The following is a 24,776-nucleotide window of genomic DNA, read 5'->3' on the forward strand; positions in this document are numbered from 1 at the left end:
TTCCTCAGGTGGCTGCTCATAGCCACGCAGCTTTTCTAGCCAGGCTGCTGCGGAGCGACGAATTAGTGGTTGGCGAAAAAACTCTGCCGAGGCTTCTGCTGCTGCCGTCAGATGCTTCAACTTAATTCCTGGGCGGCATTCTCAGGAGCTCGTTCTGACTGGAGTTCAGGGCCTCAGCAGCCACCTCTCTCCACAGGCGCGCCTTGGCAGGTTCCGGAGACCGGCTGGAAACCGGCGGTCGCTCTTCGCGCCCGGACAGCCGTACGAGCGGGAGCAGCATCGCCAGCTGGACCAGCCGCCCCGGCAGCCCTGAGAGGTGGACTGAAAGCCAGCAGCCAGGGCTCCTGCCTGGCAAACCGGCGCACTTGGACTCCCCGAGGCCCCCACGGCCCCCACGGCCCCCACCTCCACCCTCAACGCAGCCCTCACAGCCGGCCTCCACACAGTCCTCACAGCCAGCCTCCGCACAGCCCTCGCGCCCAGAATCCACACAACTCTCGCGCCTGCCCTCCACACCATCCCCACGGCCCCCGCATCCCCACAGGCTGACCCCAACCGCCCAGCAGCTGCAGGAACAGCGTCGCGCCCTCAAGCCTCAACCCAAACGGCCCCCCTAGCCCTCCGGACACCACTGAAGGTGACCCCGCCAGGGTCGGCGTTGCGGCGTGCTCACCGACTCCTGACCGGCAGCTTCTGGGACCAGTCGGCCGTTTGTCTCTGAATAAAGATGGACGGAGCTGTTGCACAAGTGTCCGAGTGGTACCAACAGCAAACCCCGCGAGGCACCAGCCCGGTGCAGCCATGGATGCCAACGGTGGCGGCAGGCAGGGGCTGGGCACGCGGCTCCTCCAACCAGTGGCGGTGCCACGACGCGCTGGGGGAGCCCACGGCCACAGCCAGCGACACCAACCCGAGCGCCGCACGGTACGGGAGCCCCACCTGGGCAGTGGCACGGACTGGTGAGGGAACGTTTATTGCAGCAGGGTCATCTGGCCACGGACCTGCTCAAATGGCATACCCAGGCTTTGGGCAACCTGGGCTAGTGGAGGGTGTCCCTGGCCCTGGCAGGGGGGTTGGAACTAGATGGTCTTTGAGGTCCCTTCCAACCCAAACCATTCTACGATGATTCTATGATCCCTCTGTGTGCGTGAGAGCGCTCTCTCCCGGTAAGAAAGGCCCGAGGGGCTGTATGTTGGTCCATGCTGGCAGCCTTCATTGCTTCGTTAGGCATGTGGAACTGCACTTGTCTCGTGATGGCATGTCCCTGAGGCTACAGCTGCCAAATCAGACCTCTGAAGCGTTTCCCCACTTGACAAGTAGGAGAGTGTTATCAAAACGAGTGGCTTGGCAGTGGCAAGCCTCCAGATCCAGGCTCATCCGAACGCATGGCAAGGCAGCTGGCTGGTGCCGGTGCCCCGCTGCCTGGTCGTGCACTGGAGCATGGCTCGGGTTTCCTGAGCTCCCCTCTTTTCTTTGAGCTGAGCTTTGGCTCAGCTACAAGAGCTACTCCGATAAAAAAATGAAAAGATTGATTTAGGTGCCGTGTTAGTGGTGCTGTTCTCCCCCCTGCACAGTTAAGGTAGCAGGAGAAGACAATGCGCTCTGTGTCCTCAAAGCATGCTTTCCTCTTGTCCTGAGCGAGCTGGGTGCTCGGGCAGCCTTGCAGCTCTGGCTATTGGTAGCCGAGACCTCTTCCCAGAGCCTGAACTGCAGAGCAAGCTGTTTTGAAGGTGCCAGGATGGAGCAGTTTCACGAGAGCCTGAGCCACATCTGTAGCTCGAGACAGGTTTGCACTCCCAGATGGTAACCGGTGGGCTTTTAGCGCTCACTGCCTGCTGGACAGGCAGCCAGACCCCACGGCGTGATGGGAGCAATCCTGCCGGCCTCATTGGAGTGAAGAGTTGTGAGCTTTGGGAACGAGCGGTAGTACTGAATTTTGACCTCGGGCGGGAGAGAAGGCGATACTGTGTTGGCTCACTGTTTTTCAGGTGTCAACAGAAGAGGGGGATAGAGCTTGCACTCATGGGCTTTGCCTGCCCCACGAAGGTTGTAGTGTCTGATCCAAAGCACGTGTTTTTAGGTGAATGGATTGGAGCAGCCTTCTCCAATAATTCCGGCTTGCAGTAAATCACCTTTGGGCTCTCTAGGTGGCTACTGCTGGCAGAGCCTTGATTTTAGGAACAGCTTTCAAGTCAAATGTCCCTTCATCCCCGCCACGTTGCAGGTGATTGAGCCTGGTAATAATTCAGTGACCAGAGGTGATCTCAAGAGATGATGTATTGGGTTTGCGTGGCAAGGTTTTGGCAGCGGGAGGGGGCTACAGGGGTGGCTTCTGTGAGAAGCTGCTAGAAGCTTCCCCTGTGTCTGATAGAGCCAATGCCTGCCAGTTCCAGGACGGACCCACCGCTGGCCAAGGCCAAGCCAATCAGCGCTTCTGTGATAACACATTTAAGAAGGAAAAAAAATAGTTAGAGAGAGCTTCTGCAGCCAGAGAGAGGAGTGAGAAGATGTAAGAAACTCTGCAGACACCAAGGTCAGTGCAGAAGGAGGGGCAGGAGGTGCTCCAGGCACCGGAGCAGAGATCCCCCGGCAGCCCGTAGGTGAAGACCATGGTGAAGCAGGCTGTCCCCCTGCAGCCCATGGAGGAAGGATGAGGGGGTGTAGAGATTCCACCTGCAGGCCGTGGAGGACACCACGCCGGAGCATGTGGAGGCACCTGAAGGAAGCTGTGTCCCGTGGGAAGCCTGCGCTGGAGCAAGCTCCTGGCAGGACCTGTGGACCCGTGGAGAGAGGAGCCCAGGCCGGAGCAGGTTTGCTGGCAGGATTTGTGACCCCGTGGGGGACCCACGCTGGAGCAGTTTGCTCCTGAAGGTCTTCACCCCGTGGGAGAGACTCACGTTGGAGAAGTTTGTGAAGGACTGTCTCCCGTGAGAGGGTCTCCATGTTGGAGCGGGGGAACGATGAGAGGAGTTCTCCCCCTGAGGATGAAGAAGCGGCAGAAACAACAGTGTGACGAGCTGACCCTAACCCCCATTCCCTGTCCCCCTGTGCCGCTGAGGGGGTGCGGAGGTTGAAGCCAGGAGTGAAGTTGAGCCCGGGAAGATGGGAGGGGTGGGGGGAGGTGTTCTAAGATTTGATTTTATTCCTCATTCCTCTACTCTGTTTTGCTTAGTAATAAATTAGATGAATTTCCTCTCTCAGTTCAGTCTGTTTTATTCGTGATGATAATTAGTGAGTGATCTCTCCCTGTCCTTGTCTCGACCCATAAGCTTTTTGTTTTACCTTTTCTCCCCTGTCTAGTGAACGAGGGGAGGGATAGAGCGGCTCTGGTGGGCACCTGGCCCCCAGCCAGTGTCAACCCACCACTGACACATGGGTTAGGACACAGCTGAGGTGTTGAGGGAGAGCTGCGCTTTGTCCCCAGTAGCTTTGCAAAGCTGGGCTTTATTCTTTAAAGACCCCAGAAGATGGTGTCCGCTTGCATTCTGGGGCCAAGGCCCTGCCAGCAGCGGAAGTCAGCTCCGGTAGTTGTCTCTCAAAGAGAAGGCTGGCCCTGCCACAAAAGTCCTCCCCAAAAGGTGAGGATTGAATACTGACATCCTTTGCGATGCCTGTGCGCTCAGGAAAGGGGCCCTATCGAGGGAGGATCAGCTGGAGCAGGGAATGGTGTCTCGGGCTCCCTGTGCTTGCCAGGGAGTGTTGTGCTCCGCTCTGCCTCCGCAGGCGCTTCCAGCCCCACCGCGAGGCCAGAAGAATGGAGGCGGGAAGAGACCCCAGGGAAGGGGGAGGATGACGAAGAAAAGCGCTCATTTTGAGCGGGTTTGGTTGCAGGTTGCTCCTGGAAGACCGGTCAGGGCGGTAGATGGGGGAGCGTGCCCCCAGACCCTGCACTGATCCCACGTGCTTGCTGCAGGATTTGTGGGCTCAGCCAGGTGAGCGGCTGGGTGTAGCTCACTGCTCTCCATTTCTCAGGCAGCCAGCAGCCCCTTGCTCGCATCCCTGGCCCAGCAAGCCTTGCCCTTCCTCCTTCGCAGCCATCTGGGAGCAGGGCAAATGTTTTTGCATTCATAACAAGGGAATTCCCGAAAGGAGCTGAAAATGGATGTGACAGAATGGACAATCTTCAAAATCGCTCACCCTTTAGCCTCATGAGCTGCTGGTAACAGCACCCGAGGAGGTCAGTAATTCTCCCGAGAGCAAGACGTCCCGGTGTACACCTTGGATCTATTTAGACTGCTCAAACAGAAGAATCGTGCAGAACCAAGGGAATGCACCAGGCCTGCGAATGCCTGCGTGCTCCTCGTACCCCGGTGACAGTGCCCGGAAAACGGCAGAGCTGTGGGCTCAGCCCGGTGGGACTGCGTCCCAGCCCTTGGACGGAGCTGCCCAGCGGGACGTGCTCCCCTCCCCGTGAGGGCAGCTGTGCTCCAGCGGCTCTCTGCCAGCACTCCTGAGAGCTCTCCCCACGCAGCCTTGGCCCAGCCATGAGGTCACAGTGGGGCTGTGATGTCACAGAGCCCAGCAGTGCTGCATCAGCCATATAAACTGAGTGCTCAGCCTCTGGCCCCCGACTACTGCAGCAGCAGCAGCAGCAGCAGCAGTGTTCTTGTGTGAGTGCGGGGGAGCATGGCCCCCACCCACCGCCTTCTCCTCGTCTTCCTCCTCCTGGTGGCCCTGCATGCCAGGGCTGCCCGGGCTGCTCCATGGCGAGCACAGGGAGCAGGTAAGCAGGCGACGCTGGTGCAGCCTTTCACGGGCCAGTGGGCTCCTCTCCTCGAGACGCGTGGGTGCTGGTTTGTTTCCTCCAGTGCTTTAGCGAGGGTTTCCGCTGTGTGCGTGAGAGCTCTCCCGGAACGAAAGCCCCCAGGGGCCGCATGTTGGTCCATCCGCTCCTCCAGGGTGTTGCAGATGGCCTGGCAAGAGTGTGTGGAGAGCTGCCAGGAGCCAGCCAAGAGGCCACCAGGCCCCTCTGCACCTTTGCCAAGCTGGACCTTCGTCTGGCTCCCACCTTGTTACCTGAGCCCCTTCCAGAGCCTGGAATTCACTGAGGCAGCAGTGCATCCCAAAGTGCAACGGAAACATTTCTCATCTGTGCTTGCTTCTAGACGAGGATGCCGACAATGGTGCTTCTTGGCTGGATGTTGATCTGGAGCCCTTGGAGCACCCTGGAGGTAAGTAAGTTCTCAGTGTCCCTTTCCCTGAGCCTGAGAGCAATCCCCCAGAGACGAGTGCCGTGGAGTGCCCCCCTCTTTGCATTGCACTTGCCTGCACAACTCTGATGGGAAGTATTATCTTAAACTTTGTCACGGGAGCTGTTCTGTCCTGCGCTTGTTTGCAGCTGTGCCTGTGGGCGAAGGCAATCCCGCTTCGCGGCTGGCTTCCAGGAGCGAGGCTCCGGCAGATCGCATGGGTACGTTGTGGCTTTTCCCTCCCTCTGAGAGCTGCCAGCCCAAAGCCCAAAGGTCAGCCAGCCGGGCGCCTCTGCAGCTGTGAGGATGGAGCCCTGCACGCGTGTGCCCCCTCCTCGCGTGATCCCCTCACCGCTTCTGCCGGTCAGTTCTGCTGATGCAGCTGGCAATCCATGATGGAAGCTTCTCTGCCTGTTCAGTTACAGATGTGCCCGAGGGAAGGACTTTTCCGGCTCCTCGGCTGGATGCTGTGCCGCAGGCCGGCTGGCACCGCAGGGGTGAGTCAGTCTGTCTCTGCTGACCTCACAGGCTAAGCACTGGTTTTCCATAATTTAGTCCTGTGAAACTGAACCAAATACGTTCTGTTAAGGTCCTCTGAGCGCGCAGTACCACCAACCTGAAGGAGGAAAAAAGCGCCCGGAGCCATCTCCACTCCTGAAGAAAATGCTGGATGAAGTGGAGAGACGACACGGTGGGTATTTTTCACTCTGCCTTAGCTGTGAGACTGGGCAGCCGGAAGTTTTAGATACACGTCTGGAGACGCTGTGGCCTGCGCTGATTCAGCAGGCTTTTTGGGCTGCGCTCGATTTCCCGTCTGCAGATTGAGAGCTGGGATGGGACGAATGTGACTGTTGCTGGTGCTCACAGGGAAGGGCGTGAGGGCCCTTCTCAGAAGGGCTGTTTCCCCGGCTGGCCTGGCTGCAGCTTCTTCCCATCCTCTTTGAAGGAGGAAGGCACTTAGCATCATCCCCTTGCCGTTCGCCCAAAACGCCCTACGTGCAAGGCAAGCCAGAAGATCACACGCCATTTCCTGGTCTGCCGGCAGGTCAGGTGTGACTGTGGTTTGGAGTAGTGACCAGGCGCAGCCCCAAAAGCCCGGGCCTCGTTCCTAAACCTTATCGGTGTCTTTGAGAAGTCTTGCCTCCTGATGCTGCCATCTGCCTGATGGGGAACAGTTCCATCTAATCCAGCTGTCCTGCTTGCTTTCTCAAGAGACGGACCGAGAGGCTGTGAAGAAGCTCTTGTTTCCAGACGGAAGCAGCGGCTCCCTGCCAGTCCCTCCCGACGAAGCGCAGGCAATGCAAGGCGCCGGCACGCCAGGTACTTGCTGTCCCGCGGTCAGCCGGTGCCAGCCCTCAGGACGGCTGTGTCTCAGCAGGCTCTTCCCCCAGCGCCCGCTCTTGCACGTCCCGTCAGCACCTCAGGCTTTACCTGTCGTCTCTGCTTTTTGGCAGTGCTGTCAGAGTCCGGAGAAGACCACCAGGCCAGCAGATACGATTTTATTCCAGCGGACTCAGGTACTGAGCAGTGTCGCTGGGGTCCCCAAGTGGGACGCACGTCCCAAAAGCCGGCCATATCAAAGAGAGGTGCTGCAAGCTCACCAGTGGTGCACAGGACGGACTAACATCCTGAATTCCTCCTCCAGATGTGGACAGAAAGAGAATCGCAAGTGCTGACCATCCCCAGAGGACCGCAGGTGTTTTATGCCCCCCAGATGTGCGAAGGCGCTGTATGATAGGCACAGCAGCAGGCGTGATTGCCATGCCAGTTATCATAGTGGTGTGCTGTATTGTGATCCACTGGCGGCGGCAGAAGAAAAAAGAGTGAGTCGTCGATTTACTTCTCCACACACACACACACACACACATGCGCGCTGCTTCCTCAGGTGGCTGCTCAGAGCCACGCAGCTTTTCTAGCCAGGCTGCTGCGGAGCGACGAATTAGTGGTTGGCGAAAAAACTCTGCCGAGGCTTCTGCTGCTGCCGTCAGATGCTTCAACTTAATTCCTGGGCGGCATTCTCAGGAGCTCGTTCTGACTGGAGTTCAGGGCCTCAGCAGCCACCTCTCTCCACAGGCGCGCCTTGGCAGGTTCCGGAGACCAGCTGGAAACCGGCGGTCGCTCTTCGCGCCCGGACAGCCGTACGAGCGGGAGCAGCATCGCCAGCTGGACCAGCCGCCCCGGCAGCCCTGAGAGGTGGACTGAAAGCCAGCAGCCAGTGCTCCTGCCTGGCAAACCGGCGCACTTGGACTCCCCGAGGCCCCCACGGCCCCCACGGCCCCCACGGCCTCCACAGCCCCCACGTCCGGCCTCAACACAGCCCTCACAGCCGGCCTCCACACAGCCCTCGCGCCCGGAGAGCCCCATCAGCCAGAGCAGCATGAGCAGCTGGACCAGCTGCTCCAGCAGCCCTGAGAGCCGGAATGAAAACCAGCAGCCAGTGCTCCTGCCTGGCAAACCGGCGCACTTGGACTCCCCGAGGCCCCCACGGCCCCCACGGCCCCCACCTCCACCCTCAACGCAGCCCTCACAGCCGGCCTCCACACAGTCCGCACAGCCAGCCTCCGCACAGCCCTCGCGCCCAGAATCCACACAACTCTCGCGCCTGCCCTCCACACCATCCCCACGGCCCCCGCATCCCCACAGGCTGACCCCAACCGCCCAGCAGCTGCAGGAACAGCGTCGCGCCCTCAAGCCTCAACCCAAACGGCCCCCCTAGCCCTCCGGACACCACTGAAGGTGACCCCGCCAGGGTCGGCGTTGCGGCGTGCTCACCGACTCCTGACCGGCAGCTTCTGGGACCAGTCGGCCGTTTGTCTCTGAATAAAGATGGACGGAGCTGTTGCACAAGTGTCCGAGTGGTACCAACAGCAAACCCCGCGAGGCACCAGCCCGGTGCAGCCATGGATGCCAACGGTGGCGGCAGGCAGGGGCTGGGCACGCGGCTCCTCCAACCAGTGGCGGTGCCACGACGCGCTGGGGGAGCCCACGGCCACAGCCAGCGACACCAACCCGAGCGCCGCACGGTACGGGAGCCCCACCTGGGCAGTGGCACGGACTGGTGAGGGAACGTTTATTGCAGCAGGGTCATCTGGCCACGGACCTGCTCAAATGGCATACCCAGGCTTTGGGCAACCTGGGCTAGTGGAGGGTGTCCCTGGCCCTGGCAGGGGGGTTGGAACTAGATGGTCTTTGAGGTCCCTTCCAACCCAAACCATTCTACGATGATTCTATGATCCCTCTGTGTGCGTGAGAGCGCTCTCTCCCGGTAAGAAAGGCCCGAGGGGCTGTATGTTGGTCCATGCTGGCAGCCTTCATTGCTTCGTTAGGCATGTGGAACTGCACTTGTCTCGTGATGGCATGTCCCTGAGGCTACAGCTGCCAAATCAGACCTCTGAAGCGTTTCCCCACTTGACAAGTAGGAGAGTGTTATCAAAACGAGTGGCTTGGCAGTGGCAAGCCTCCAGATCCAGGCTCATCCGAACGCATGGCAAGGCAGCTGGCTGGTGCCGGTGCCCCGCTGCCTGGTCGTGCACTGGAGCATGGCTCGGGTTTCCTGAGCTCCCCTCTTTTCTTTGAGCTGAGCTTTGGCTCAGCTACAAGAGCTACTCCGATAAAAAAATGAAAAGATTGATTTAGGTGCCGTGTTAGTGGTGCTGTTCTCCCCCCTGCACAGTTAAGGTAGCAGGAGAAGACAATGCGCTCTGTGTCCTCAAAGCATGCTTTCCTCTTGTCCTGAGCGAGCTGGGTGCTCGGGCAGCCTTGCAGCTCTGGCTATTGGTAGCCGAGACCTCTTCCCAGAGCCTGAACTGCAGAGCAAGCTGTTTTGAAGGTGCCAGGATGGAGCAGTTTCACGAGAGCCTGAGCCACATCTGTAGCTCGAGACAGGTTTGCACTCCCAGATGGTAACCAGGTGGGCTTTTAGCGCTCACTGCCTGCTGGACAGGCAGCCAGACCCCACGGCGTGATGGGAGCAATCCTGCCGGCCTCATTGGAGTGAAGAGTTGTGAGCTTTGGGAACGAGCGGTAGTACTGAATTTTGACCTCGGGCGGGAGAGAAGGCGATACTGTGTTGGCTCACTGTTTTTCAGGTGTCAACAGAAGAGGGGGATAGAGCTTGCACTCATGGGCTTTGCCTGCCCCACGAAGGTTGTAGTGTCTGATCCAAAGCACGTGTTTTTAGGTGAATGGATTGGAGCAGCCTTCTCCAATAATTCCGGCTTGCAGTAAATCACCTTTGGGCTCTCTAGGTGGCTACTGCTGGCAGAGCCTTGATTTTAGGAAACAGCTTTCAAGTCAAATGTCCCTTCATCCCCGCCACGTTGCAGGTGATTGAGCCTGGTAATAATTCAGTGACCAGAGGTGATCTCAAGAGATGATGTATTGGGTTTGCGTGGCAAGGTTTTGGCAGCGGGAGGGGGCTACAGGGGTGGCTTCTGTGAGAAGCTGCTAGAAGCTTCCCCTGTGTCTGATAGAGCCAATGCCTGCCAGTTCCAGGACGGACCCACCGCTGGCCAAGGCCAAGCCAATCAGCGCTTCTGTGATAACACATTTAAGAAGGAAAAAAAATAGTTAGAGAGAGCTTCTGCAGCCAGAGAGAGGAGTGAGAAGATGTAAGAAACTCTGCAGACACCAAGGTCAGTGCAGAAGGAGGGGCAGGAGGTGCTCCAGGCACCGGAGCAGAGATCCCCCGGCAGCCCGTGGTGAAGACCATGGTGAAGCAGGCTGTCCCCCTGCAGCCCATGGAGGAAGGATGAGGGGGTGTAGAGATTCCACCTGCAGGCCGTGGAGGACACCACGCCGGAGCATGTGGAGGCACCTGAAGGAAGCTGTGTCCCGTGGGAAGCCTGCGCTGGAGCAAGCTCCTGGCAGGACCTGTGGACCCGTGGAGAGAGGAGCCCAGGCCGGAGCAGGTTTGCTGGCAGGATTTGTGACCCCGTGGGGGACCCACGCTGGAGCAGTTTGCTCCTGAAGGTCTTCACCCCGTGGGAGAGACTCACGTTGGAGAAGTTTGTGAAGGACTGTCTCCCGTGAGAGGGTCTCCATGTTGGAGCGGGGGAACGATGAGAGGAGTTCTCCCCCTGAGGATGAAGAAGCGGCAGAAACAACATGTGACGAGCTGACCCTAACCCCCATTCCCTGTCCCCCTGTGCCGCTGAGGGGGGGCGGAGGTTGAAGCCAGGAGTGAAGTTGAGCCCGGGAAGATGGGAGGGGTGGGGGGAGGTGTTCTAAGATTTGATTTTATTCCTCATTCCTCTACTCTGTTTTGCTTAGTAATAAATTAGATGAATTTCCTCTCTCAGTTCAGTCTGTTTTATTCGTGATGATAATTAGTGAGTGATCTCTCCCTGTCCTTGTCTCGACCCATAAGCTTTTTGTTTTACCTTTTCTCCCCTGTCTAGTGAACGAGGGGAGGGATAGAGCGGCTCTGGTGGGCACCTGGCCCCCAGCCAGTGTCAACCCACCACTGACACATGGGTTAGGACACAGCTGAGGTGTTGAGGGAGAGCTGCGCTTTGTCCCCAGTAGCTTTGCAAAGCTGGGCTTTATTCTTTAAAGACCCCAGAAGATGGTGTCTGCTTGCATTCTGGGGCCAAGGCCCTGCCAGCAGCGGAAGTCAGCTCCGGTAGTTGTCTCTCAAAGAGAAGACTGGCCCTGCCACAAAAGTCCTCCCCAAAAGGTGAGGATTGAATACTGACATCCTTTGCGATGCCTGTGCGCTCAGGAAAGGGGCCCTATCGAGGGAGGATCAGCTGGAGCAGGGAATGGTGTCTCGGGCTCCCTGTGCTTGCCAGGGAGTGTTGTGCTCCGCTCTGCCTCCGCAGGCGCTTCCAGCCCCACCGCGAGGCCAGAAGAATGGAGGCGGGAAGAGACCCCAGGGAAGGGGGAGGATGACGAAGAAAAGCGCTCATTTTGAGCGGGTTTGGTTGCAGGTTGCTCCTGGAAGACCGGTCAGGGCGGTAGATGGGGGAGCGTGCCCCCAGACCCTGCACTGATCCCACGTGCTTGCTGCAGGATTTGTGGGCTCAGCCAGGTGAGCGGCTGGGTGTAGCTCACTGCTCTCCATTTCTCAGGCAGCCAGCAGCCCCTTGCTCGCATCCCTGGCCCAGCAAGCCTTGCCCTTCCTCCTTCGCAGCCATCTGGGAGCAGGGCAAATGTTTTTGCATTCATAACAAGGGAATTCCCGAAAGGAGCTGAAAATGGATGTGACAGAATGGACAATCTTCAAAATCACTCACCCTTTAGCCTCATGAGCTGCTGGTAACAGCACCCGAGGAGGTCAGTAATTCTCCCGAGAGCAAGACGTCCCGGTGTACACCTTGGATCTATTTAGACTGCTCAAACAGAAGAATCGTGCAGAACCAAGGGAATGCACCAGGCCTGCGAATGCCTGCGTGCTCCTCGTACCCCGGTGACAGTGCCCGGAAAACGGCAGAGCTGTGGGCTCAGCCCGGTGGGACTGCGTCCCAGCCCTTGGACGGAGCTGCCCAGCGGGACGTGCTCCCCTCCCCGTGAGGGCAGCTGTGCTCCAGCGGCTCTCTGCCAGCACTCTGAGAGCTCTCCCCACGCAGCCTTGGCCCAGCCATGAGGTCACAGTGGGGCTGTGATGTCACAGAGCCCAGCAGTGCCGCATCAGCCATATAAACTGAGTGCTCAGCCTCTGGCCCCCGACTACTGCAGCAGCAGCAGCAGCAGCAGCAGTGTTCTTGTGTGAGTGCGGGGGAGCATGGCCCCCACCCACCGCCTTCTCCTCGTCTTCCTCCTCCTGGTGGCCCTGCATGCCAGGGCTGCCCGGGCTGCTCCATGGCGAGCACAGGGAGCAGGTAAGCAGGCGACGCTGGTGCAGCCTTTCACGGGCCAGTGGGCTCCTCTCCTCGAGACGCGTGGGTGCTGGTTTGTTTCCTCCAGTGCTTTAGCGAGGGTTTCCGCTGTGTGCGTGAGAGCTCTCCCGGAACGAAAGCCCCCAGGGGCCGCATGTTGGTCCATCCGCTCCTCCAGGGTGTTGCAGATGGCCTGGCAAGAGTGTGTGGAGAGCTGCCAGGAGCCAGCCAAGAGGCCACCAGGCCCCTCTGCACCTTTGCCAAGCTGGACCTTCGTCTGGCTCCCACCTTGTTACCTGAGCCCCTTCCAGAGCCTGGAATTCACTGAGGCAGCAGTGCATCCCAAAGTGCAACGGAAACATTTCTCATCTGTGCTTGCTTCTAGACGAGGATGCCGACAATGGTGCTTCTTGGCTGGATGTTGATCTGGAGCCCTTGGAGCACCCTGGAGGTAAGTAAGTTCTCAGTGTCCCTTTCCCTGAGCCTGAGAGCAATCCCCCAGAGACGAGTGCCGTGGAGTGCCCCCCTCTTTGCATTGCACTTGCCTGCACAACTCTGATGGGAAGTATTATCTTAAACTTTGTCACGGGAGCTGTTCTGTCCTGCGCTTGTTTGCAGCTGTGCCTGTGGGCGAAGGCAATCCCGCTTCGCGGCTGGCTTCCAGGAGCGAGGCTCCGGCAGATCGCATGGGTACGTTGTGGCTTTTCCCTCCCTCTGAGAGCTGCCAGCCCAAAGCCCAAAGGTCAGCCAGCCGGGCGCCTCTGCAGCTGTGAGGATGGAGCCCTGCACGCGTGTGCCCCCTCCTCACGTGATCCCCTCACCGCTTCTGCCGGTCAGTTCTGCCGATGCAGCTGGCAATCCATGATGGAAGCTTCTCTGCCTGTTCAGTTACAGATGTGCCCGAGGGAAGGACTTTTCCGGCTCCTCGGCTGGATGCTGTGCCGCAGGCCGGCTGGCACCGCAGGGGTGAGTCAGTCTGTCTCTGCTGACCTCACAGGCTAAGCACTGGTTTTCCATAATTTAGTCCTGTGAAACTGAACCAAATACGTTCTGTTAAGGTCCTCTGAGCGCGCAGTACCACCAACCTGAAGGAGGAAAAAAGCGCCCGGAGCCATCTCCACTCCTGAAGAAAATGCTGGATGAAGTGGAGAGACGACACGGTGGGTATTTTTCACTCTGCCTTAGCTGTGAGACTGGGCAGCCGGAATTAGATACACGTGTTTAGATACACGTCTGGAGACGCTGTGGCCTGCGCTGATTCAGCAGGCTTTTTGGGCTGCGCTCGATTTCCCGTCTGCAGATTGAGAGCTGGGATGGGACGAATGTGACTGTTGCTGGTGCTCACAGGGAAGGGCGTGAGGGCCCTTCTCAGAAGGGCTGTTTCCCCGGCTGGCCTGGCTGCAGCTTCTTCCCATCCTCTTTGAAGGAGGAAGGCACTTAGCATCATCCCCTTGCCGTTCGCCCAAAACGCCCTACGTGCAAGGCAAGCCAGAAGATCACACGCCATTTCCTGGTCTGCCGGCAGGTCAGGTGTGACTGTGGTTTGGAGTAGTGACCAGGCGCAGCCCCAAAAGCCCGGGCCTCGTTCCTAAACCTTATCGGTGTCTTTGAGAAGTCTTGCCTCCTGATGCTGCCATCTGCCTGATGGGGAACAGTTCCATCTAATCCAGCTGTCCTGCTTGCTTTCTCAAGAGACGGACCGAGAGGCTGTGAAGAAGCTCTTGTTTCCAGACGGAAGCAGCGGCTCCCTGCCAGTCCCTCCCGACGAAGCGCAGGCAATGCAAGGCGCCGGCACGCCAGGTACTTGCTGTCCCGCGGTCAGCCGGTGCCAGCCCTCAGGACGGCTGTGTCTCAGCAGGCTCTTCCCCCAGCGCCCGCTCTTGCACGTCCCGTCAGCACCTCAGGCTTTACCTGTCGTCTCTGCTTTTTGGCAGTGCTGTCAGAGTCCGGAGAAGACCACCAGGCCAGCAGATACGATTTTATTCCAGCGGACTCAGGTACTGAGCAGTGTCGCTGGGGTCCCCAAGTGGGACGCACGTCCCAAAAGCTGGCCGTATCAAAGAGAGGTGCTGCAAGCTCACCAGTGGTGCACAGGACGGACTAACATCCTGAATTCCTCCTCCAGATGTGGACAGAAAGAGAATCGCAAGTGCTGACCATCCCCAGAGGACCGCAGGTGTTTTATGCCCCCCAGATGTGCGAAGGCGCTGTATGATAGGCACAGCAGCAGGCGTGATTGCCGTGCCAGTTATCATAGTGGTGTGCTGTATTGTGATCCACTGGCGGCGGCAGAAGAAAAAAGAGTGAGTCGTCGATTTACTTCTCCACACACACACACACACACACATGCGCGCTGCTTCCTCAGGTGGCTGCTCATAGCCACGCAGCTTTTCTAGCCAGGCTGCTGCGGAGCGACGAATTAGTGGTTGGCGAAAAAACTCTGCCGAGGCTTCTGCTGCTGCCGTCAGATGCTTCAACTTAATTCCTGGGCGGCATTCTCAGGAGCTCGTTCTGACTGGAGTTCAGGGCCTCAGCAGCCACCTCTCTCCACAGGCGCGCCTTGGCAGGTTCCGGAGACCAGCTGGAAACCGGCGGTCGCTCTTCGCGCCCGGACAGCCGTACGAGCGGGAGCAGCATCGCCAGCTGGACCAGCCGCCCCGGCAGCCCTGAGAGGTGGACTGAAAGCCAGCAGCCAGTGCTCCTGCCTGGCAAACCGGCGCACTTGGACTCCCCGAGGCCCCCACGGCCCCCACGGCCCCCACGGCCTCCACAGCCCCCACGTCCGGCCTCAACGCAGCCCTCACAGCCGGCCTCCACACAGCCCTCGCGCCCGGAGAGCCCCATCAGCCAGAGCAGCATGAGCAGCTGGACCAGCTGCTCCAGCAGCCCTGAGAGCCGGAATGAAAACCAGCAGCCAGTGCTCCTGCCTGGCAAACCGGCGCACTTGGACTCCCCGAGGCCCCCACGGCCCCCACGGCCCCCACCTCCACCCTCAACGCAGCCCTCACAGCCGGCCTCCACACAGTCCGCACAGCCAGCCTCCGCACAGCCCTCGCGCCCAGAATCCACACAACTCTCGCGCCTGCCCTCCACACCATCCCCACGGCCCCCGCATCCCCACAGGCTGACCCCAACCGCCCAGCAGCTGCAGGAACAGCGTCGCGCCCTCAAGCCTCAACCCAAACGGCCCCCCTAGCCCTCCGGACACCACTGAAGGTGACCCCGCCAGGGTCGGCGTTGCGGCGTGCTCACCGACTCCTGACCGGCAGCTTCTGGGACCAGTCGGCCGTTTGTCTCTGAATAAAGATGGACGGAGCTGTTGCACAAGTGTCCGAGTGGTACCAACAGCAAACCCCGCGAGGCACCAGCCCGGTGCAGCCATGGATGCCAACGGTGGCGGCAGGCAGGGGCTGGGCACGCGGCTCCTCCAACCAGTGGCGGTGCCACGACGCGCTGGGGGAGCCCACGGCCACAGCCAGCGACACCAACCCGAGCGCCGCACGGTACGGGAGCCCCACCTGGGCAGTGGCACGGACTGGTGAGGGAACGTTTATTGCAGCAGGGTCATCTGGCCACGGACCTGCTCAAATGGCATACCCAGGCTTTGGGCAACCTGGGCTAGTGGAGGGTGTCCCTGGCCCTGGCAGGGGGGTTGGAACTAGATGGTCTTTGAGGTCCCTTCCAACCCAAACCATTCTACGATGATTCTATGATCCCTCTGTGTGCGTGAGAGCGCTCTCTCCCGGTAAGAAAGGCCCGAGGGGCTGTATGTTGGTCCATGCTGGCAGCCTTCATTGCTTCGTTAGGCATGTGGAACTGCACTTGTCTCGTGATGGCATGTCCCTGAGGCTACAGCTGCCAAATCAGACCTCTGAAGCGTTTCCCCACTTGACAAGTAGGAGAGTGTTATCAAAACGAGTGGCTTGGCAGTGGCAAGCCTCCAGATCCAGGCTCATCCGAACGCATGGCAAGGCAGCTGGCTGGTGCCGGTGCCCCGCTGCCTGGTCGTGCACTGGAGCATGGCTCGGGTTTCCTGAGCTCCCCTCTTTTCTTTGAGCTGAGCTTTGGCTCAGCTACAAGAGCTACTCCGATAAAAAAATGAAAAGATTGATTTAGGTGCCGTGTTAGTGGTGCTGTTCTCCCCCCTGCACAGTTAAGGTAGCAGGAGAAGACAATGCGCTCTGTGTCCTCAAAGCATGCTTTCCTCTTGTCCTGAGCGAGCTGGGTGCTCGGGCAGCCTTGCAGCTCTGGCTATTGGTAGCCGAGACCTCTTCCCAGAGCCTGAACTGCAGAGCAAGCTGTTTTGAAGGTGCCAGGATGGAGCAGTTTCACGAGAGCCTGAGCCACATCTGTAGCTCGAGACAGGTTTGCACTCCCAGATGGTAACCGGTGGGCTTTTAGCGCTCACTGCCTGCTGGACAGGCAGCCAGACCCCACGGCGTGATGGGAGCAATCCTGCCGGCCTCATTGGAGTGAAGAGTTGTGAGCTTTGGGAACGAGCGGTAGTACTGAATTTTGACCTCGGGCGGGAGAGAAGGCGATACTGTGTTGGCTCACTGTTTTTCAGGTGTCAACAGAAGAGGGGGATAGAGCTTGCACTCATGGGCTTTGCCTGCCCCACGAAGGTTGTAGTGTCTGATCCAAAGCACGTGTTTTTAGGTGAATGGATTGGAGCAGCCTTCTCCAATAATTCCGGCTTGCAGTAAATCACCTTTGGGCTCTCTAGGTGGCTACTGCTGGCAGAGCCTTGATTTTAGGAAACAGCTTTCAAGTCAAATGTCCCTTCATCCCCGCCACGTTGCAGGTGATTGAGCCTGGTAATAATTCAGTGACCAGAGGTGATCTCAAGAGATGATGTATTGGGTTTGCGTGGCAAGGTTTTGGCAGCGGGAGGGGGCTACAGGGGTGGCTTCTGTGAGAAGCTGCTAGAAGCTTCCCCTGTGTCTGATGGAGCCAATGCCTGCCAGTTCCAGGACGGACCCACCGCTGGCCAAGGCCAAGCCAATCAGCGCTTCTGTGATAACACATTTAAGAAGGAAAAAAAATAGTTAGAGAGAGCTTCTGCAGCCAGAGAGAGGAGTGAGAAGATGTAAGAAACTCTGCAGACACCAAGGTCAGTGCAGAAGGAGGGGCAGGAGGTGCTCCAGGCACCGGAGCAGAGATCCCCCGGCAGCCCGTGGTGAAGACCATGGTGAAGCAGGCTGTCCCCCTGCAGCCCATGGAGGAAGGATGAGGGGGTGTAGAGATTCCACCTGCAGGCCGTGGAGGACACCACGCCGGAGCATGTGGAGGCACCTGAAGGAAGCTGTGTCCCGTGGGAAGCCTGCACTGGAGCAAGCTCCTGGCAGGACCTGTGGACCCGTGGAGAGAGGAGCCCACGCTGGAGCAGGTTTGCTGGCAGGATTTGTGACCCCGTGGGGGACCCACGCTGGAGCAGTTTGCTCCTGAAGGTCTGCACCCTGTGGGAGAGACTCACGTTGGAGAAGTTTGTGAAGGACTGTCTCCCGTGAGAGGGTCTCCATGTTGGAGCGGGGGAACGATGAGAGGAGTTCTCCCCCTGAGGATGAAGAAGCGGCAGAAACAACATGTGACGAGCTGACCCTAACCCCCATTCCCTGTCCCCCTGTGCCGCTGAGGGGGGGCGGAGGTTGAAGCCAGGAGTGAAGTTGAGCCCGGGAAGATGGGAGGGGTGGGGGGAGGTGTTCTAAGATTTGATTTTATTCCTCATTCCTCTACTCTGTTTTGCTTAGTAATAAATTAGATGAATTTCCTCTCTCAGTTCAGTCTGTTTTATTCGTGATGATAATTAGTGAGTGATCTCTCCCTGTCCTTGTCTCGACCCATAAGCTTTTTGTTATACCTTTTCTCCCCTGTCTAGTGAACGAGGGGAGGGATAGAGCGGCTCTGGTGGGCACCTGGCCCCCAGCCAGGGTCAACCCACCACTGACACATGGGTTAGGACACAGCTGAGGTGTTGAGGGAGAGCTGCGCTTTGTCCCCAGTAGCTTTGCAAAGCTGGGCTTTATTCTTTAAAGACCCCAGAAGATGGTGTCCGCTTGCATTCTGGGGCCAAGGCCCTGCCAGCAGCGGAAGTCAGCTCCGGTAGTTGTCTCTCAAAGAGAAGACTGGCCCTGCCACAAAAGTCCTCCCCAAAAGGTGAGGATTGAATACTGACATCCTTTGCGATGCCTGTGCGCTCAGGAAAGGGGCCCTATCGAGGGAGGATCAGCTGGAGCAGGGAATGGTGTCTCGGGCTCCCTGCGCTTGCCAGGGAGTGTTGTGCTCCGCTCTGCCTCCGCAGGCGCTTCCAGCCCCACCGCGAGGCCAGAAGAATGGAGGCGGGAAGAGACCCCAGGGAAGGGGGAGGATGACGAAGAAAAGCGCTCATTTTGAGCGGGTTTGGTTGCAGGTTGCTCCTGGAAGACCGGTCAGGGCGGTAGATGGGGGAGCGTGCCCCCAGACCCTGCACTGATCCCACGTGCTTGCTGCAGGATTTGTGGGCTCAGCCAGGTGAGCGGCTGGGTGTAGCTCACTGCTCTCCATTTCTCAGGCAGCCAGCAGCCCCTTGCTCGCATCCCTGGCCCAGCAAGCCTTGCCCTTCCTCCTTCGCAGCCATCTGGGAGCAGGGCAAATGTTTTTGCATTCATAACAAGGGAATTCCCGAAAGGAGCTGAAAATGGATGTGACAGAATGGACAATCTTCAAAATCACTCACCCTTTAGCCTCATGAGCTGCTGGTAACAGCACCCGAGGAGGTCAGTAATTCTCCCGAGAGCAAGACGTCCCGGTGTACACCTTGGATCTATTTAGACTGCTCAAACAGAAGAATCGTGCAGAACCAAGGGAATGCACCAGGCCTGCGAATGCCTGCGTGCTCCTCGTACCCCGGTGACAGTGCCCGGAAAACGGCAGAGCTGTGGGCTCAGCCCGGTGGGACTGCGTCCCAGCCCTTGGACGGAGCTGCCCAGCGGGACGTGCTCCCCTCCCCGTGAGGGCAGCTGTGCTCCAGCGGCTCTCTGCCAGCACCCTGAGAGCTCTCCCCACGCAGCCTTGGCCCAGCCATGAGGTCACAGTGGGGCTGTGATGTCACAGAGCCCAGCAGTGCCGCATCAGCCATATAAACTGAGTGCTCAGCCTCTGGCCCCCGACTACTGCAGCAGCAGCAGCAGCAGCAGCAGCAGTGTTCTTGTGTGAGTGCGGGGGAGCATGGCCCCCACCCACCGCCTTCTCCTCGTCTTCCTCCTCCTGGTGGCCCTGCATGCCAGGGCTGCCCGGGCTGCTCCATGGCGAGCACAGGGAGCAGGTAAGCAGGCGACGCTGGTGCAGCCTTTCACGGGCCAGTGGGCTCCTCTCCTCGAGACGCGTGGGTGCTGGTTTGTTTCCTCCAGTGCTTTAGCGAGGGTTTCCGCTGTGTGCGTGAGAGCTCTCCCGGAACGAAAGCCCCCAGGGGCCGCATGTTGGTCCATCCGCTCCTCCAGGGTGTTGCAGATGGCCTGGCAAGAGTGTGTGGAGAGCTGCCAGGAGCCAGCCAAGAGGCCACCAGGCCCCTCTGCACCTTTGCCAAGCTGGACCTTCGTCTGGCTCCCACCTTGTTACCTGAGCCCCTTCCAGAGCCTGGAATTCACTGAGGCAGCAGTGCATCCCAAAGTGCAACGGAAACATTTCTCATCTGTGCTTGCTTCTAGACGAGGATGCCGACAATGGTGCTTCTTGGCTGGATGTTGATCTGGAGCCCTTGGAGCACCCTGGAGGTAAGTAAGTTCTCAGTGTCCCTTTCCCTGAGCCTGAGAGCAATCCCCCAGAGACGAGTGCCGTGGAGTGCCCCCCTCTTTGCATTGCACTTGCCTGCACAACTCTGATGGGAAGTATTATCTTAAACTTTGTCACGGGAGCTGTTCTGTCCTGCGCTTGTTTGCAGCTGTGCCTGTGGGCGAAGGCAATCCCGCTTCGCGGCTGGCTTCCAGGAGCGAGGCTCCGGCAGATCGCATGGGTACGTTGTGGCTTTTCCCTCCCTCTGAGAGCTGCCAGCCCAAAGCCCAAAGGTCAGCCAGCCGGGCGCCTCTGCAGCTGTGAGGATGGAGCCCTGCACGCGTGTGCCCCCTCCTCACGTGATCCCCTCACCGCTTCTGCCGGTCAGTTCTGCCGATGCAGCTGGCAATCCATGATGGAAGCTTCTCTGCCTGTTCAGTTACAGACGTGCCCGAGGGAAGGACTTTTCCGGCTCCTCGGCTGGATGCTGTGCCGCAGGCCGGCTGGCACCGCAGGGGTGAGTCAGTCTGTCTCTGCTGACCTCACAGGCTAAGCACTGGTTTTCCATAATTTAGTCCTGTGAAATTGAACCAAATACGTTCTGTTAAGGTCCTCTGAGCGCGCAGTACCACCAACCTGAAGGAGGAAAAAAGCGCCCGGAGCCATCTCCACTCCTGAAGAAAATGCTGGATGAAGTGGAGAGACGACACGGTGGGTATTTTTCACTCTGCCTTAGCTGTGAGACTGGGCAGCCGGAAGTTTTAGATACACGTCTGGAGACGCTGTGGCCTGCGCTGATTCAGCAGGCTTTTTGGGCTGCGCTCGATTTCCCGTCTGCAGATTGAGAGCTGGGATGGGACGAATGTGACTGTTGCTGGTGCTCACAGGGAAGGGCGTGAGGGCCCTTCTCAGAAGGGCTGTTTCCCCGGCTGGCCTGGCTGCAGCTTCTTCCCATCCTCTTTGAAGGAGGAAGGCACTTAGCATCATCCCCTTGCCGTTCGCCCAAAACGCCCTACGTGCAAGGCAAGCCAGAAGATCACACGCCATTTCCTGGTCTGCCGGCAGGTCAGGTGTGACTGTGGTTTGGAGTAGTGACCAGGCGCAGCCCCAAAAGCCCGGGCCTCGTTCCTAAACCTTATCGGTGTCTTTGAGAAGTCTTGCCTCCTGATGCTGCCATCTGCCTGATGGGGAACAGTTCCATCTAATCCAGCTGTCCTGCTTGCTTTCTCAAGAGACGGACCGAGAGGCTGTGAAGAAGCTCTTGTTTCCAGACGGAAGCAGCGGCTCCCTGCCAGTCCCTCCCGACGAAGCGCAGGCAATGCAAGGCGCCGGCACGCCAGGTACTTGCTGTCCCGCGGTCAGCCGGTGCCAGCCCTCAGGACGGCTGTGTCTCAGCAGGCTCTTCCCCCAGCGCCCGCTCTTGCACGTCCCGTCAGCACCTCAGGCTTTACCTGTCGTCTCTGCTTTTTGGCAGTGCTGTCAGAGTCCGGAGAAGACCACCAGGCCAGCAGATACGATTTTATTCCAGCGGACTCAGGTACTGAGCAGTGTCGCTGGGGTCCCCAAGTGGGACGCACGTCCCAAAAGCTGGCCGTATCAAAGAGAGCTGCTGCAAGCTCACCAGTGGTGCACAGGACGGACTAACATCCTGAATTCCTCCTCCAGATGTGGACAGAAAGAGAATCGCAAGTGCTGACCATCCCCAGAGGACCGCAGGTGTTTTATGCCCCCCAGATGTGCGAAGGCGCTGTATGATAGGCACAGCAGCAGGCGTGATTGCCGTGCCAGTTATCATAGTGGTGTGCTGTATTGTGATCCACTGGCGGCGGCAGAAGAAAAAAGAGTGAGTCGTCGATTTACTTCTCCACACACACACACACACACACATGCGCGCTGCTTCCTCAGGTGGCTGCTCATAGCCACGCAGCTTTTCTCGCCAGGCTGCTGCGGAGCGACGAATTAGTGGTTGGCGAAAAAACTCTGCCGAGGCTTCTGCTGCTGCCGTCAGATGCTTCAACTTAATTCCTGGGCGGCATTCTCAGGAGCTCGTTCTGACTGGAGTTCAGGGCCTCAGCAGCCACCTCTCTCCACAGGCGCGCCTTGGCAGGTTCCGGAGACCGGCTGGAAACCGGCGGTCGCTCTTCGCGCCCGGACAGCCGTACGAGCGGGAGCAGCATCGCCAGCTGGACCAGCCGCCCCGGCAGCCCTGAGAGGTGGACTGAAAGCCAGCAGCCAGTGCTCCTGCCTGGCAAACCGGCGCACTTGGACTCCCCGAGGCCCCCACGGCCCCCACGGCCCCCACGGCCTCCACAGCCCCCACGTCCGGCCTCAACGCAGCCCTCACAGCCGGCCTCCACACAGCCCTCGCGCCCGGAGAGCCCCATCAGCCAGAGCAGCATGAGCAGCTGGACCAGCTGCTCCAGCAGCCCTGAGAGCCGGAATGAAAACCAGCAGCCAGTGCTCCTGCCTGGCAAACCGGCGCACTTGGACTCCCCGAGGCCCCCACGGCCCCCACGGCCCCCACCTCCACCCTCAACGCAGCCCTCACAGCCGGCCTCCACACAGTCCGCACAGCCAGCCTCCGCACAGCCCTCGCGCCCAGAATCCACACAACTCTCGCGCCTGCCCTCCACACCATCCCCACGGCCCCCGCATCCCCACAGGCTGACCCCAACCGCCCAGCAGCTGCAGGAACAGCGTCGCGCCCTCAAGCCTCAACCCAAACGGCCCCCCTAGCCCTCCGGACACCACTGAAGGTGACCCCGCCAGGGTCGGCGTTGCGGCGTGCTCACCGACTCCTGACCGGCAGCTTCTGGGACCAGTCGGCCGTTTGTCTCTGAATAAAGATGGACGGAGCTGTTGCACAAGTGTCCGAGTGGTACCAACAGCAAACCCCGCGAGGCACCAGCCCGGTGCAGCCATGGATGCCAACGGTGGCGGCAGGCAGGGGCCTGGGCACGCGGCTCCTCCAACCAGTGGCGGTGCCACGACGCGCTGGGGGAGCCCACGGCCACAGCCAGCGACACCAACCCGAGCGCCGCACGGTACGGGAGCCCCACCTGGGCAGTGGCACGGACTGGTGAGGGAACGTTTATTGCAGCAGGGTCATCTGGCCACGGACCTGCTCAAATGGCATACCCAGGCTTTGGGCAACCTGGGCTAGTGGAGGGTGTCCCTGGCCCTGGCAGGGGGGTTGGAACTAGATGGTCTTTGAGGTCCCTTCCAACCCAAACCATTCTACGATGATTCTATGATCCCTCTGTGTGCGTGAGAGCGCTCTCTCCCGGTAAGAAAGGCCCGAGGGGCTGTATGTTGGTCCATGCTGGCAGCCTTCATTGCTTCGTTAGGCATGTGGAACTGCACTTGTCTCGTGATGGCATGTCCCTGAGGCTACAGCTGCCAAATCAGACCTCTGAAGCGTTTCCCCACTTGACAAGTAGGAGAGTGTTATCAAAACGAGTGGCTTGGCAGTGGCAAGCCTCCAGATCCAGGCTCATCCGAACGCATGGCAAGGCAGCTGGCTGGTGCCGGTGCCCCGCTGCCTGGTCGTGCACTGGAGCATGGCTCGGGTTTCCTGAGCTCCCCTCTTTTCTTTGAGCTGAGCTTTGGCTCAGCTACAAGAGCTACTCCGATAAAAAAATGAAAAGATTGATTTAGGTGCCGTGTTAGTGGTGCTGTTCTCCCCCCTGCACAGTTAAGGTAGCAGGAGAAGACAATGCGCTCTGTGTCCTCAAAGCATGCTTTCCTCTTGTCCTGAGCGAGCTGGGTGCTCGGGCAGCCTTGCAGCTCTGGCTATTGGTAGCCGAGACCTCTTCCCAGAGCCTGAACTGCAGAGCAAGCTGTTTTGAAGGTGCCAGGATGGAGCAGTTTCACGAGAGCCTGAGCCACATCTGTAGCTCGAGACAGGTTTGCACTCCCAGATGGTAACCAGGTGGGCTTTTAGCGCTCACTGCCTGCTGGACAGGCAGCCAGACCCCACGGCGTGATGGGAGCAATCCTGCCGGCCTCATTGGAGTGAAGAGTTGTGAGCTTTGGGAACGAGCGGTAGTACTGAATTTTGACCTCGGGCGGGAGAGAAGGCGATACTGTGTTGGCTCACTGTTTTTCAGGTGTCAACAGAAGAGGGGGGATAGAGCTTGCACTCATGGGCTTTGCCTGCCCCACGAAGGTTGTAGTGTCTGATCCAAAGCACGTGTTTTTAGGTGAATGGATTGGAGCAGCCTTCTCCAATAATTCCGGCTTGCAGTAAATCACCTTTGGGCTCTCTAGGTGGCTACTGCTGGCAGAGCCTTGATTTTAGGAAACAGCTTTCAAGTCAAATGTCCCTTCATCCCCGCCACGTTGCAGGTGATTGAGCCTGGTAATAATTCAGTGACCAGAGGTGATCTCAAGAGATGATGTATTGGGTTTGCGTGGCAAGGTTTTGGCAGCGGGAGGGGGCTACAGGGGTGGCTTCTGTGAGAAGCTGCTAGAAGCTTCCCCTGTGTCTGATGGAGCCAATGCCTGCCAGTTCCAGGACGGACCCACCGCTGGCCAAGGCCAAGCCAATCAGCGCTTCTGTGATAACACATTTAAGAAGGAAAAAAAATAGTTAGAGAGAGCTTCTGCAGCCAGAGAGAGGAGTGAGAAGATGTAAGAAACTCTGCAGACACCAAGGTCAGTGCAGAAGGAGGGGCAGGAGGTGCTCCAGGCACCGGAGCAGAGATCCCCCGGCAGCCCGTGGTGAAGACCATGGTGAAGCAGGCTGTCCCCCTGCAGCCCATGGAGGAAGGATGAGGGGGTGTAGAGATTCCACCTGCAGGCCGTGGAGGACACCACGCCGGAGCATGTGGAGGCACCTGAAGGAAGCTGTGTCCCGTGGGAAGCCTGCGCTGGAGCAAGCTCCTGGCAGGACCTGTGGACCCGTGGAGAGAGGAGCCCAGGCCGGAGCAGGTTTGCTGGCAGGATTTGTGACCCCGTGGGGGACCCACGCTGGAGCAGTTTGCTCCTGAAGGTCTTCACCCCGTGGGAGAGACTCACG

Source organism: Balearica regulorum, chromosome 10 (assembly GCF_011004875.1).
Source record: "Balearica regulorum gibbericeps isolate bBalReg1 chromosome 10, bBalReg1.pri, whole genome shotgun sequence".
In the NCBI taxonomy this organism is placed as follows: Eukaryota; Metazoa; Chordata; class Aves; order Gruiformes; family Gruidae; genus Balearica; species Balearica regulorum.